This window comes from Pteropus alecto, unplaced genomic scaffold (genome assembly GCF_000325575.1).
Source record: "Pteropus alecto unplaced genomic scaffold, ASM32557v1 scaffold69, whole genome shotgun sequence".
NCBI lineage: Eukaryota > Metazoa > Chordata > Mammalia > Chiroptera > Pteropodidae > Pteropus > Pteropus alecto.
Genome location: NW_006494610.1, coordinates 3463684 through 3478051, shown reverse-complemented (window position 1 = coordinate 3478051; position 14368 = coordinate 3463684). Strand labels below are relative to the sequence as shown.

The 14368-nt window shown below is 35.8% G+C and overlaps 1 protein-coding gene across 1 annotated transcript in view; it reads right to left on the bottom strand.

Annotated features, from left to right (window-relative positions):
• KIAA1324L (KIAA1324 like) overlaps nt 1-14368 on the bottom strand; it is a 230555-nt gene that overhangs the window by 212081 nt on the left and 4106 nt on the right. Inside the window, exons 2-3 of the mRNA XM_006925729.3 lie at nt 9252-9321; nt 6645-6747 (exon numbers count right to left, since the gene is read on the bottom strand). The gene's annotated coding sequence lies outside the window, so the exon portion shown is untranslated. The remainder of the gene's footprint in view (nt 1-6644; nt 6748-9251; nt 9322-14368) is intronic.

Here is a 14368-nt window from a genome sequence, read left to right as displayed (position 1 = left end):
ATGCTTACACTAAAATGGAAGCAGGAAGGAAACTGAAAGTACATGGATAGTGGCATGCCATTGATATTGACACACTTGATTAACTGAGTTACACAGACTAAAAATCTGAAGAAAATGCGCTCACATGCAAGGCAGAGTTAGAGGAAAGATGACTAGGGAAGAGTGACTAGCTACTCATTCAGCTGCCAGCAGGGTGGCATTATCTTGGTAAATTCCTCACAGGCTTGTCAGCTTTGAAAGCTCATAAACCTGATTTGTCAATACACTATGCAGCATCCCACTAATCCAGCTCACAAAGATTGATATATAAAGTCAAATTCAAGTATACTAACTTGCAAAGGAACGTGTTTACTGCCATTCACTGCTATGCTCACCTTTCTTTACCTACAAGAACACTGTATGGGAAGTTAAATTATAATCAAAAAGTTTCTTGTTATTATAACCTCAGAATGATTGGTATCAGTTCTATGCTCTTTCTGGGCCAAGGTCTCCTGTCCTAGGACCAGAGAATTTTTGCCTCTGTGATCTTTGTTTTTCTGAAATTTCACGGATAGTGAAGCCTCCACACCATCTGACTGGCATATTCTTTCTTTAGCTACTAAATATATTCGGTCAGGTTACAGTTCAATGTTAATTGCTGGGCAACCATTCTTCCTCTTCGGAGATTTTGCTACCCTGTGATCCTTCTGAAATTTAATTCTTAACAGACAATCTACAGTCTTACTTGAGAAGAAAAGTAGCTTACCTTCACCCCCAAATATTTGCAACACACAGTAATCCTGAATTTTAAACATTCCTCCATCTTTAGCCTTCTCTCACGTGTCTACAAAGTGTCATCTGGACAAAAGACTGTTTTAAGCAGAAGGACATTTGTAAGAGAAAAGGAGATAACTGAGAAGCATTAGTACTTGGATATGGGATACCAGTTTATTTTAGCCATAGTCAGTGCCCAGACCAGCATGTCAGAAATTCAGAAACATATATGGGATGAAAGTAAGGATACAAAAACCAAGAGTCAGAAACTAGAAAAGTGAAAGAAGTCATAGTTCGTAAATAGTGAAACCTAGAACATAGAGTCTGTCAGGGTGCAGGCAGGAACCAAGAATCAGAGTATGTCTAGGGCTGCCCCATTGGACATTCCAGGGGCATCTTTCATATCACTGTCTAAATGAATGGTGCCTGCTGGGGTTTTGACATGCACATGCATAGTATTTACAGAGGCCCTGGACATAAGAGAAGGATCAGAGGCCCAGATTCTCACGAATAAGGAACTAAATGGAAGGGCAAAGCATGCAGGACAAAAGATGTGAGTGCACTGCACTAAAAGGCCTTTAAAAAACAAATACTATCAGTCTTAGAGAGGTTTTCTATAGCTCTTCCAAGATAGAAAATACATGACAGCAAATTGAAGCAAATTACATACTCTCTTGAAGTGAGGAGAGGTAGGTGGGGAAAATGGTAAATCCCAATAGGAATAGTTGTTTACAGTAAAGATTTCATTCCAAGTTTCATCCTTGACCTATGGTGACGTTTCCAAAATTATATTCTAATTCAGCTTGATGTACCACTGAAAAAAAGCTTCAGTAACCAATATTTGAGAAATGAGTACAATGTATTCCCCTAGTGGAAATTTATAATTCTAAATAATCTATAATTAGTCATACATGAAAGACTAGTTTATTTAAAGATGAAATTTTTTTACAACATTAATATTCTGTAAAACACACTTTAGGAACAGGCAATTACTGTCTTGTGAAATAACTACTTAATTCTACTTCAGAACTGATAGTACATTTTGGTCTAGAAAGACTATATTCCTAACCAAACAAGATGAAGAAAAAGAGATCAGGAGAAGTGTGTCATTTGGGAAATGGTTTGGGCTGTTTTAGAACTGAGGTTCAATTATAATGGCTTAAATTCATTAGGATCTCAATCTCTCCTCTGTCTCTTATTTTCTCTCTCTCTCTCTCTCTCTCACACACACACACACACACACTCTCTCTCACACACACACACACACACACACACATATATTCTGGTGGTACACAGTTGAAGAATGCTATGTTGTCCTAAAAAGTCATGAGAAACTTACATTCTTTTTATTCTGTCATCCTTATTTCATGGCATCCATACTCTAAGTTACATAATGGTTGCCAGGAAGAAAGGGCAAGCAAGACAAGGCATAAAATCCTCTCTGCCAAGCTGAATCAGCCCACGACTTATTTTTTTAATTGAGTTAAAATTAACATACAGTGGAATGTATAGGTCTTATATGTAAATTTTAGTAGGTATACTATATAGGCAACACCCTAGTTAAGAGATAAAATATTTCTATAATGGTAACAAATTACTTTGAATCTCCTTCTACTCAATTCTGATCCTTATAGGCGGCCACTGTTCTGGTTGATTGTCACAGCTTAGTTTTGCCTGTTTTTGAACTTCACATAAATGGATTCATACACAGTATTCTTATCTGTGTCTAGATTCTTTCATCTCAATGTTTTTGAGATTTATTCATGTGATAGCATATATCATTGGTTCTATTTTTTTTTATTTTTGCTAAGCAGTATTCTAGTGTATGAATATACCACAATGTTCATGCACTCTCCTGTTGGTATACATTTGTGCTGTTTCCAGCTTTGAATTTTTATGAATAAAGCTGCATAACTATTCTTGTACGAGTCTTTCTGTGGAAACATGTATAAATTTCTGTGTACTGAGAAGCCTAGGGAAAAGCAACTGTTCAATAGTAATGACCACACCTAGTACCCAATTCTTGATTTCTGAATACTGTTCTCCATTAAAAGGGAACCAGAGCTTTTTAGAGAAATGTCTGATCCAAGGTGCAGGGACAGGGAAAGTACAAGATGAGCCTGGAATAAGATGTTTGTTTGCTTGCTTATTTACTTATTTACTTAAGAAATAAAAATTCAAAATTTTATTTTATAACCCATAAAATCCATGAAGAAAGGAATTGATGAAAAGTTGGATATTTACAGTCCTCCCCCTTAAAAGTTATTAATTACAGTGAGAAAAAGTAACTTTATGGTGGAAAAAACTGACAAGCACCACCTTCGTCAAGTGCTTACAGTGAACATTACCAAAAATGTATACCTATATAGTCAACACCCCAGTTAAGAGATAAAATACTATATAGTACGGTAGGTAAAATAATGCCCCCTGCACAAGATGTCTACACTCTAATTCCCAAACCTGTAATATTCTCCCTTCAATAGGACAAGGGACTTTGTAGACATGATTAAGGATTTTGAGATGGAGATGTATCCTGGATTATCCAGGTGGATCCAATGTAACTACAAAGATCCTTAAAAATGGAAAAGGGAGGCAGGAGAAATCAAAGAAGGAGACAGAATGAAAGCAGAGTTCAGAGTGATATGATTACTGGTTTTGAAGTTGGAAGAGGGCTATGAGCTGAGGAATGCAAGCAGTCTCTAGAAACTAAAATAGAGAAGCTAGATTCTCCCCTAGAGACTGCAGAAGTAATGCAGCCTTGCTAATACCTTCATTTTAGTCCAGCAAATCCATTTCAGGCTTCTGATCTCCAGAAGTATAAGATAAATTTGTGTGGTTTAAATCCACTAAATTTGTGTTAATTTGTTACAGCAGCGAAAGGAAATGAATACGAGATGTATCAAAATCTTGTGCCACCTCATAGGATGTGAGAGAAAATTAGCATTACTTTCTATATTTCTGACAAAGGCACAGAATCTAAATTTAGTCACAAGGACACATTAGACAAACAAAAATGATAGGACATTTTATAAAATAATTGGTCTGTAATCTTCATTATTGTCAAGGTCATGAAAGTCAAGGAAAGACCAAGGAACTCTTTCATATTGAAGGAGACTAAAGAGAGATGACAACTAAATGCAACACTTGATTCTGAATGGGATTCTTTTTCTATAAAGGTGAAATCTGAGTAGGATCTGAAGATTAGGTAGTAGTAATATATTGATTATGATTATGTAGGAAATGTCATTGTAGAAAATACACACAAAAGTATTCATAGGTAACAGTGCATCATGTCGACAACCTATTCTCAAATAGTTTACAAAAAGTTAATTATACTGTACTTGCAACTTTTCTCTAAATTTGAAATTGATCCTGTTTTCAGTAAAAAATAAAACTAGAGAGAAAAACCCTATATACATAGATTATATTTAAGTCTTTGGAACCTTATGAATAAACTTTCTAGCGTGAATTAACTTGCCCAAGGACAGGTAACTAGTAGGTAATAGAAGATAATATTAAATGACAGATGCAAACTTCTGGCCCAGATTTAAAAGATTTTTCCCTGCAGAAGACAGTTCTTTTACATTATCTGGGGTCAGTTTAAATTATCTAAAAAATTTCAGATGTTTCTGTTTTCAAAGTTGAGTTTAAATCCAGTCTCTGATATATCAAAGCAAGTACATGGAGATCTTTGATACCTTTGGCTTATGTTGTCCAAATCCAGGTCTTAGGACTGATAGGGAGAGACTGGGGATGTCAGTGGGTGGGACTTGGGGAGTGAGAGATGAGAAGGAAGGGTGTTTTCTTCAACTTAAATCTGTCTCTGCTTTTCAGAACATTCTTCCCACCTTCCAATTCTCCCCAGATAAAAACCCAACATTAGGGATGGGTACCAAAATGTTTGGGGAATGTAAAGAGTTTTGTGGGAGAGAGAGAAAACCATTATATTTCCTTCTCTGCAACTAAGAAAGTAGAATGACATAGCCTACATGTCATTATATATTTTTTCACATATTGTAAAAACTCATTTTCATTATGACTTTCTCATATGAATATTTAAAGTGTCAGTGTTTCCAGTATTTTCTGAATGCATTCTGCAAGATCGTGGTTCTAATTTAAAATTCCATTTTTGTCAACAGCTCATCCAAGTAATGACAGCTCAAACAAGCAGCATATGTTCTTCATTCATTTTTGTCTCAAATAATTATTTGAGAAAGCAATTATTAGTTACTAATTTGTCAAAAGATATTTTTATTCATTTATTTAACTATCGAACCTATAGTCTGGTACTATTAAGGTACTGTGACACCTTATAAGTACACTTTTGTTACATGAAACTAAATCTCCACTTTTCTCCCTCTCTTCCACAGTCTTCTATCTCTTCTGAACACTTTACTAGTTCTTTCCATTGCATTCTATCATTCTCTGTTCAATTGTAAAAACTTTCTGCATCAGCGAACCTTCCTAAAAATATTTTTTTGTTATAATAACATAGTCAACATCTGACTTTTCCCTGATATCTTTAACCATGAAATCTGTTATAACAAGATAATTCTTATTTTCTCCAATGCATATGAAAAAAGGGTTAAGCCTTTCCTTACTTCCCACCCCTTTAGTTGTCCTCATGCAACTTCCCCTTTTGCTTTCCAAAGCCTTAAGCCACCTGCTGCTTATACTTGTGTAGCCTAGCTTTCTAGGCTACATCAGCCTATGATTGATGAGGGTATGTCAACAGGGCACAAGAGACAACTGAAATAGCTTCTAGTTACTAAAGTTGGAACAATTTGACCAACAAAATAAAAAGCAGTATTGAATTATAACCTAAAGTATATGATAAATGCCCAAAGCCAAAGTATATGATAAATGCCCATGAGTCCTACTGATACAAATAAATCATTGAATAAATTCATAAATAGAAAAGAAGAAATAGATCTCCCATATAGAGTATCTCCAAATAATTTATGTAAGTACTCTACTCTCAAGAACGGGGAGAATAACGCCCCACTCTGTAAGTGTGGGCTGAGCATAGTGACTTCCAAAGAGTATGTTGGAGGTGGGGGTAGGTATGTTGGCAGGAGGGTAACTTTGGAGTGAAGAAATGTGACAAAATCTACCTCAACCAAGTGATCAAGTTTCACATTAACAGCAAGAAGTCATGGGACAGTATATATTTTTGATATGATGAAACTGGCACTTTGCCTCTGCGGTCTTCCTTCCAAAAATCCATACTTAAGTCTAATACGAAGACAAACATCAAATTCCAATGGAGGTCATCCTACATAATTTCTGACCAGTATGCCTCAAAACAGTTCAGGTCATTAAAAAAAAAAAAAAAAAACAAGAAAAGGAGAAAATATCACAACCAAAAGGATTCTAAGACACAACTAAATGTAATATGGTATCCTGATGGGATCCTGGAACAGAAAAAGAACATTAGGTAAATACTAATAAATCTAAATAAAGTATGGATTTTAGCTAATAATACTGTATCAATATAGGTCTCTTGTTTGTAACAAATATAACACATTAATGTAAGATGTTAATAACAAGGGATACTGAGTGTAGGGTACATAAGGACCCTGTACTATCTTCTCATTTTTCTATAAATCTAAAACTGTTCTTAAAATTTTTTAAAGATAGTTTAGGGCTACATGTAAGGTTGATCTCTAAGTCTTTGCCCTTGCTTCCTCACTGTATACTGATTAAATGTTCAAACTTCTTAGCTAGTATCTAAGCACCCAGCAGGTTGCAAAATATTGTCTCCTGATAATTTATAATTCTTCCTACCAAGAGGTGAAGTCTTTTCTTCCAACTCATATATGTGCTTGGTCAATGACTTGCTAATGTGAAACAACTAGAAGCTTAAAAAATGCTTGAGCATTTAGTCTTACCTTGTTTGCTGCACTTGGAACATTGCTGCCACATGAACGAGCTCAAGCCAGAAAACTGAAGTGACAACATGGAGTCTCGAAGTGAGCCACACCAGCCATCAACCTATAACATAGACATGTGAATGAGGCCATCCAGTCCCAGTTGGTTTTCTAGCTGACTTCAGCTGCATGACTAAACATGAAACAGCAGAACTGACCAAATGCTACCAGTCCCAATTACCAACCCACAGTGAACTTAATCTGTTTTAAGATACCAAAAGTTGGGGTGTTTTGTTACACAACAAAGCAGCAAAGACTGATACACCCCTCAATGACCCTACCCCACCCAAGTCACATTCACGATTTTGTTTTCCAGAATTCCCCTATGTTCCACTTAAATTGCATGGTTTTTTATTCCCTAGAAATTCTTTGCACTTTCCCAAATATTGCCTCACAAAATTTTCCTCCACCTGAAGTCCCTTTATTCTCACGTCTCTGCTTAAGGATCGCTCATCTTCCCCTTCTAATTTCATAAATTTTCATAAATTCATAAAACCCAAAAGTTTCATAAATATGAAGAGGGGGAGAAAATTTGGTTCAACAGAGTCCCTCTTAGAAAGTGCAGAGCATTCTCAAGAAACGCTTTGGTGTGAAGGGCGAAGGGCATTGCATGGATGAAGATATGGACTCAGCTGTAGAAACAGAAACCCAAAATATAAATAAATTAAGAAGGAGATAAAAGTTTCCCTCTCTCCCATGTAACATTCAGGACATAATCACACAAGGACAGGTACAGGGACTCTATCGTGTCAGTCCATCTTATTGCGCTAGTATTCCTGTTGCCCTAGTCTGCTTAGTTCAAGATGACTCATTACCACTACATCCACTCTCCAGACAGAAGGCACAGGGAAAAGTGAAAAGAAGGGAAGGTTCATTCCTTTGGGGTGGGGTGGGAGGTGGGAACAGATGTTGTACACATCAGTTCTGCTTACATTGCATTAGCCAGAGCGATAGTCATATAATGATCCCTGGCTGCACAGGAGTCTAATAAAATGTAATATTATCTTGGTACTCAAATATTCTACTATTACTATAGAAGAAGGGAAGAACAAATATGGGAATCAGTAGTCGTCTCGGCCATTAAGTAAGATCAAGTATATTTTAGCCTGCTAAAACACTATTTATAAGGCAAAAAGGAACTGGCTTTTTTTCCTGAGAGGTAGGATAGAGAGTAGAAGAGGAAAGAAAAGCCAGGAAAATGGAAGAAGGCTATGACTCCTCCCTGGAACTTTTAACTCTCCTATAAAGCCTCTAAATTCCTGGAATGTGAAGCCTGTGGTAACAGGTGAACAAAGTGATTCTTCAAGGCAAAATACAGTATATGCTTGGATGAAATAATTAGAGTAAGAGAGAGTCATGATAGTGTAAAACCCTGAGTATGTGAGGGTGACTATGGAAAGCTTTGAACATAACAGGACTTTGGGCAGTTGAGGCAATCATACATAGATTTCATGGAACAGGAGATAGGAGGCCCAAGCTGACATGTGAGTACCACCACAGTTCCTTTTAAAATCCACAACTTTTAAACAAACAAGGGTGCTAGAAGCAGGATTGAGCATAAGTTAAAAAAAATGGTTTCTTTTTTTACAAAATCAGTATAGAGTCTCTAATTACTCTACTTATAGCTACTATAAAGTTAGCAATTTGAGAGAGCTTTTAGTTAGGCTTAACATAGTGTTAGTTTTAGCAACTGAAAATAGACATGAAGTATGAATCACTTTCTTACTGAAATGTAGGCTAAATGTAACCATCACAGGTTTCAAGAATTTCATCTCAATTTCTTCTCAGTCACATTTTGTGTACTGACACTGAGACATCAGTAAAGGAAACAGGATGAACTGGCCAATTTCTGTCTTTCTGAAAGAGCCAAATGAACTATTATAGCTTATGTTGGTGGAAACAGCACAGCAGATGGACAACTGTGTACTTCAGGCCTGATCATTGCTGAATAGATCTCATCATGAGTAGAAGCTCCCATGTAGAAAGTTTATTTAGAAGCAAATAAGCCTAAACCAAGAGTCATCAAGAAGTCCTACATGAGCTTCCACATGTCATTTTTCACAGAAAGTGATTTTTCAGATATTGACCAGATACAACACAAGATAGCCCTCTCAGAAGAAACTCCTTGTTGAACAAGTTAGTTCTGTCCTTCCTATGCAAGTTGTGGGAGAACAGAAGTTGAAATGTCTGGTCAGCTAAGAAATGCAGAACATGACTCTATCTTGTTTGAGCTACTGTTTGGGCAATTTTTTTTTGCCCAGATTCAGGTAAACTCTATGTTACTAATTACTGACATGTAGAATTCAGATAATTTTTATAAATAGTTCATGCTATTAGTAATGTAATAAATATGGGAATATATATTATGCTCAGAAAACATTCTTTTTCTACATACTATGGCTTGCAAGTGCTGGTATCAGTTATATTTTAAAATATGATGAAAATAATATGTAGTAAATTTTTTCAGCTTCTAACATAAAAAATTTACAAATCCTAATCTTTTTAATCCCTTTATCTCCTGTGAGAGGGGGTAATTTCCAGGTACATGTTTCCTCCAATCTCCATTACCTGTGGTATAATGTTGTAAATTGGAATTCTAGTCCTGGGTATCCATTCCATATTTCCAAAACTCCAAAATCTATCACAAAAAAAAAAAAGAGAATGATAATGAACTATAACATGTATACATACTTTGTGCAAACTTTTACAAATTACAGAAAATCAAATACCACTTAATATAAATGCTATATATTAATTATTCCTTTAGTATAATACTTTTGAGCTATTAATGGGCTGCTGTTCCTTACAGCACTTTCTTATGCCTATTATTCTTCTCCCACCATAAACGGAGTTTTGATAGTTTTTATATACACTACCTCAGAGGAAGAACATATATACAAGCTAAAACAAAGAAGTGAATTAAATTTTTGAATGGACTTTTATAACTTTATGTGATAGAATTAAAATCCAGAGCCAAAACTATGGAGAAAAAAAAGGCTCTGGAGCTTCTAAAACTTTTCATTTAAAAACTAAGGGTCTACACCCTCTAAGTCAGAGTTTCTATCATGGACCAGAACATAGGGAGAATGGTAAGAGCAGTTTTCATAACCAAAAGGAAATAAAAATTTTGAAAAGCTAACGAATGCTAGTGGGTACTTGGGCAGCTCCCCTCCACGCACACCATATATGCTACTCCCTTCTTGGCATCAAAATCCTAGGTCTGGGGGAAAGGAATAGAAACCCCAGATAAATCTGTGGAATTACAGAGAAGAAGGGAATACTTTTTTCCAAGGTTTAGTCAAAAGACTCCATGTTTTGGTTAGCTAGTGCTGAAAAAATAATTACTTTAAAACATCGTGGCTTAAGACAACAATAATCATTTTATTATTGCTCAGAGTTTCTGTGGATCAGGATTTGGGGATAAGCAGTTCCAGCTTATCTCCTGGTCTCTCGTGCCATTGTAATCAGGTAATGGCTGGAACTATAACAATGGATGGAGGGTGTCCACAAATCCATTTGAAAGGTGGAGCCCCATACCTATCCCCTTGAATATGGGCTGGCCTTAGTGTCTCACTTCTAACGAATAGTGTAAAATAAAAGTGACAGTGTGTAACCTCTGAAACTAGGTCATAAAAGACATTCAGCTTCCTCCTTGCCCTCACTCTTGTATCACTTGCTCCTGGGGAAATCCCATGGAAAGTCCTACATGGCAGGAATTTAGGCCTCCAACCAATAGCCAGGGATGAAGCTTCTTGCCAACAACCTGTGAGTGAGCCATCTTGGAACTAGATTTTCCAGTTTCAGTCAAGCCTTCAGATGACTGAAGCCCCAGCTGATACCTTGATTGCAACCTCATGCAAGTCCCTAAGCAAATTACTTACCTAAGCTGCTCCTAAATTCCTGAGCCACTGAAGCTGTGAGGTGATAAATACTTGCTGTTTTAAGCCACTACATTTTGGAGTAATTTATTATACAGCAACGGATAACAAATATGGAGGGGAGGCTGAAGAGGCTAATGGCTCTCTAGTCATCCTTCTCTTTTCATATGGTCTCAGGGCCTCTCCATGTAATTATTCTGAATGGCTAGTTTGGGCTTCCTCACAGTATGGCAGCTGATAACTGCCTATATGTTGGTTGCTTCCTTGACGGCTGATAGGCCTCTCATGATCTATTTTCCAAAGTCACATAGCACCACTTCCTGCATGCTCTATTGGTTAAAATAAGCCACAAAAGCTATCCAGCTTCAATGAGAGGATTAATAAATATCCACCTCTTAATAGGAAGAGTGTCAAAGTTATACTGCATGAAGAGCATGTTGGACAAGAGATATTGTTGCATCCATCTATGGAAAATACAGTATCCCACATTTAGGCCAAGTGCCACACCCAATTGGGCACCTGAATAGTAGATCAGCAGAGTTATAAATTTAGGAGTCATCAGTGTATAGAGAGCAATTAAAGCCATTAGAGTGGATAATAATCATTTTGGAAGAGAGGATAGAATGAAAAAGAGATGTAGGCCTAGGAGGTCACTGTGAAGAGCTCTGCTATTTAAAAGACAGGCCAGCTAAGAAGAGTTTAGAGAAGTGGGAAGAATTCCAGAGTATTTGAACTCAAAATCAAGAGAAAAAAAGAGTATTCAGAGAAGGAAGAGGTGGTCATTTCAGAAACATATGCTGCTAAAATATTAAGTTTATAATAATAGAATATCATTCACTGGATTTAGCAACGTGCAGCTCATTAATGATCTTCAGTGGCTGCACTGGAGGCAGAAACCAGACTATAGTAGTTGAAAACCTAGAAGAGGGAATAAAAATAACCCTGAGAGGGAGATGAAATCAAAAGCACATAAAAAAAAAAATTAGCCTTGAATAAGAGAAGAAACTTCTCTAGGATTGGAGGGAAGGAGTTCAAGATGAGCACAGATGAGTATATAAATGGGGGCTGGGGAGGCCCCCACTTATATAGCCATGAGAGGGAGTTAATGCTTTAAAGTCTCTGTGAATGTCATTTGTTGAGAGAGGTAGAATGAATAATTATCAGGATCGGAGGAGCACTCTTCAGGCTTGTTACCAAAAAAATGACAGATTTATTTTTTACAAACCTGTATTCATACAACTGTGACTTAAAAACTTCACTGGGATTGAGTTTTACCTTTTACTTGTTTAAATAACAATAAAAACAAGTGAAATCAATCACTCTATTTCTATTTAAAATTTAATAAAAATAAAACACCTTGTAATATCAGATTTTACTACCCAGTGAATATGGGGATTATAGGAAAACCCTGGTCACTTGTTGCATCCTACCATCAGTTATAAGCTACCTATCCTAAGGAAATATGATTTTTAAATCCGTCATCCTATGTACTAATTTATCAAAATGTAGTTGCAGTGAAGAGAGTAGTAGGAAAGGTCTAAAAGCAAAAGGCTTCAGATTTCTTTTTGTTTTCACCCATTGCAGGAGACAGGTTGCTTATATAGCTCTATATTTACTATGACATTTTCAAATAACATAGTTATTTATAACATTATGTATGAGACATTGTTGTATCATATATTTTTCCTGCAATTGGTCTACAAAGGTAAAGCTGCATGGGTTCCTTCTCAGAAGAGATTCTTGTGGAAATTTGTTACAGGCTCAAGATCAAGAGTGTTCTTGATATAGAATGATTCCATAGCAGATGGCTCTTTGGCAAAGGAAAAGAAAGACTGCAGTATCATGTGAAAAATGAACTCCTGTTTAACAAAAATAGAGCTTATCCAATTATGAAAGAAACAGAAAAAGAAGTTTCACCTTCAGACAATGGCTGTATAGCCTTATGTCTTACTATACCAAGTTGAACCAACACAGACTAAAGTTCAGCATAAATGTAAACTCCTAATAAAGAAATATAAATAGACACAGAAAAAAAGACATTAGTGATACTGTGACTACTGCAGCCACATATTTTCTTAACCCTAAGTTTGCTAATATCAATAAAATACTGCTTCAATAGCTACAATTATAAAACATGATTATATATATCCTCTAGTCTGAACAGAGAACCCACAGAAACTGTACTTTCCTAATTCTGTTTTTTCCAATTTCATTAAATTAAAAATATATACTACATGTCTTCACCCAGTCTGCCCACTTAAGATGCAGTCATTATAACCTTAATTAATTTATAATGAAATTAAATTATATCCTGGAATTAAACTTAATATGCTTATACTTAACATAATGTATATATTCTTAAATTAAGTAGTTATTAAAAGACCAGGTTGATAGTTTGGGTAATTTTTGAGAGGAATAGCTCGCTTGATCAACAGTGTTTTTTGTTGAGTTTGGATTTTAACTTTAACAATTTCAGGTCAAGACCTTTAGCTCGCATGTGTTTATATGCATCTCTCGCATGTGTATTAAGGGTATCCAGTAGAAGGAAATTCCTCAAATAAGAGGCCATATAATTTCTCTAGGGCATAAAACACTCTGCCCAGAAACATGAAAACAGGCCGATTACAAAGGAGTTACAGAGAAAGAAAAAAAATTTTAAACAATGGAACCTATAATATCCCTTTCCATATCTATCAGCAATAGACCTCCTTTTTGAAAGGTACTTTAAAATAAGTTTTAAAAAGTCCAGAAATAGACCACCCATTAGCTCTTGTTATTTCAATATAAATCTTAACATGATAAAGAAATTTTTTATATCCCAATCCTCTTTACTAAAATAGAATTGTTGCCCCAACAAATCCTACTCAACAAATAACACAATGCTCTCTTCCTGTTTCTTTGTTGCTTATCGGTAAAGACAAATAATATTTGACATTTCTGAGCACTTTCAATTTGTCAGATAGTGTTCAAAGTGCTTTGACTAAGCAAGACTAATGATCACTGGTCCATATTTCCTAATTTTTTAATTTAGATTAATCCGATGATACTAAATGATGATACTAAATGATATTTCATCTTAATCTCTCACTAAGTTGTTAATCACAAGCAAGTTTTTACGAGCAATTGCAAAAATTTAGTAAATTGGTATTTTAACCAAGAGTTTTGTACAAAGACACACTGAAAAACACTACTCTAACATAAACTCCTCTACTAGAAATATATGTGCCTTAAGGGCAGGGTCCTTGTTTTTCATGCCTAGAATAGTGTTCAGGGAGGTCTGATGAATGAAAGGCATGAAGGAGTATCACAAATGTGCAAACTTCTGAAAGCTATAAAGGTTACACAGGTTCTCTGTTTCTTTCTCACTGCATAGTCTTAGCAAGGGAATTAGATGTACATTGCATAAAAGAGAAGGGCACTAATCAATGAAAAGTCTTTAAATGCTAGAAGACCTTTCATATTTGAATTTCAAAGCATAATCCCTTTGGTTTTATTATTGTTGAAGCTTGTCACTAGTCTACCATAGTGTATCACTAACAAATTCAAGCCCACAGAATTCCCATCTGCTGTTGAAGCTACTACTCTGGAAAGAAAAGGAAAAAAGAAAATCTTGCTGAACGATAGAGACATCTGCTGGTGAAAATGTAATGTCTCTATCCTTAAAATACTTCATCTAGATGAACAAAGAGATTTGGGCAATAAAGTTTAGAGTAACACCTAACGTGTGACATCCTATTAGAATAACTACCTTCTACTAGGGTAATAATAAAAGGTAACATTTGTTTCTTTTATTCCAGAGGTGCCCAA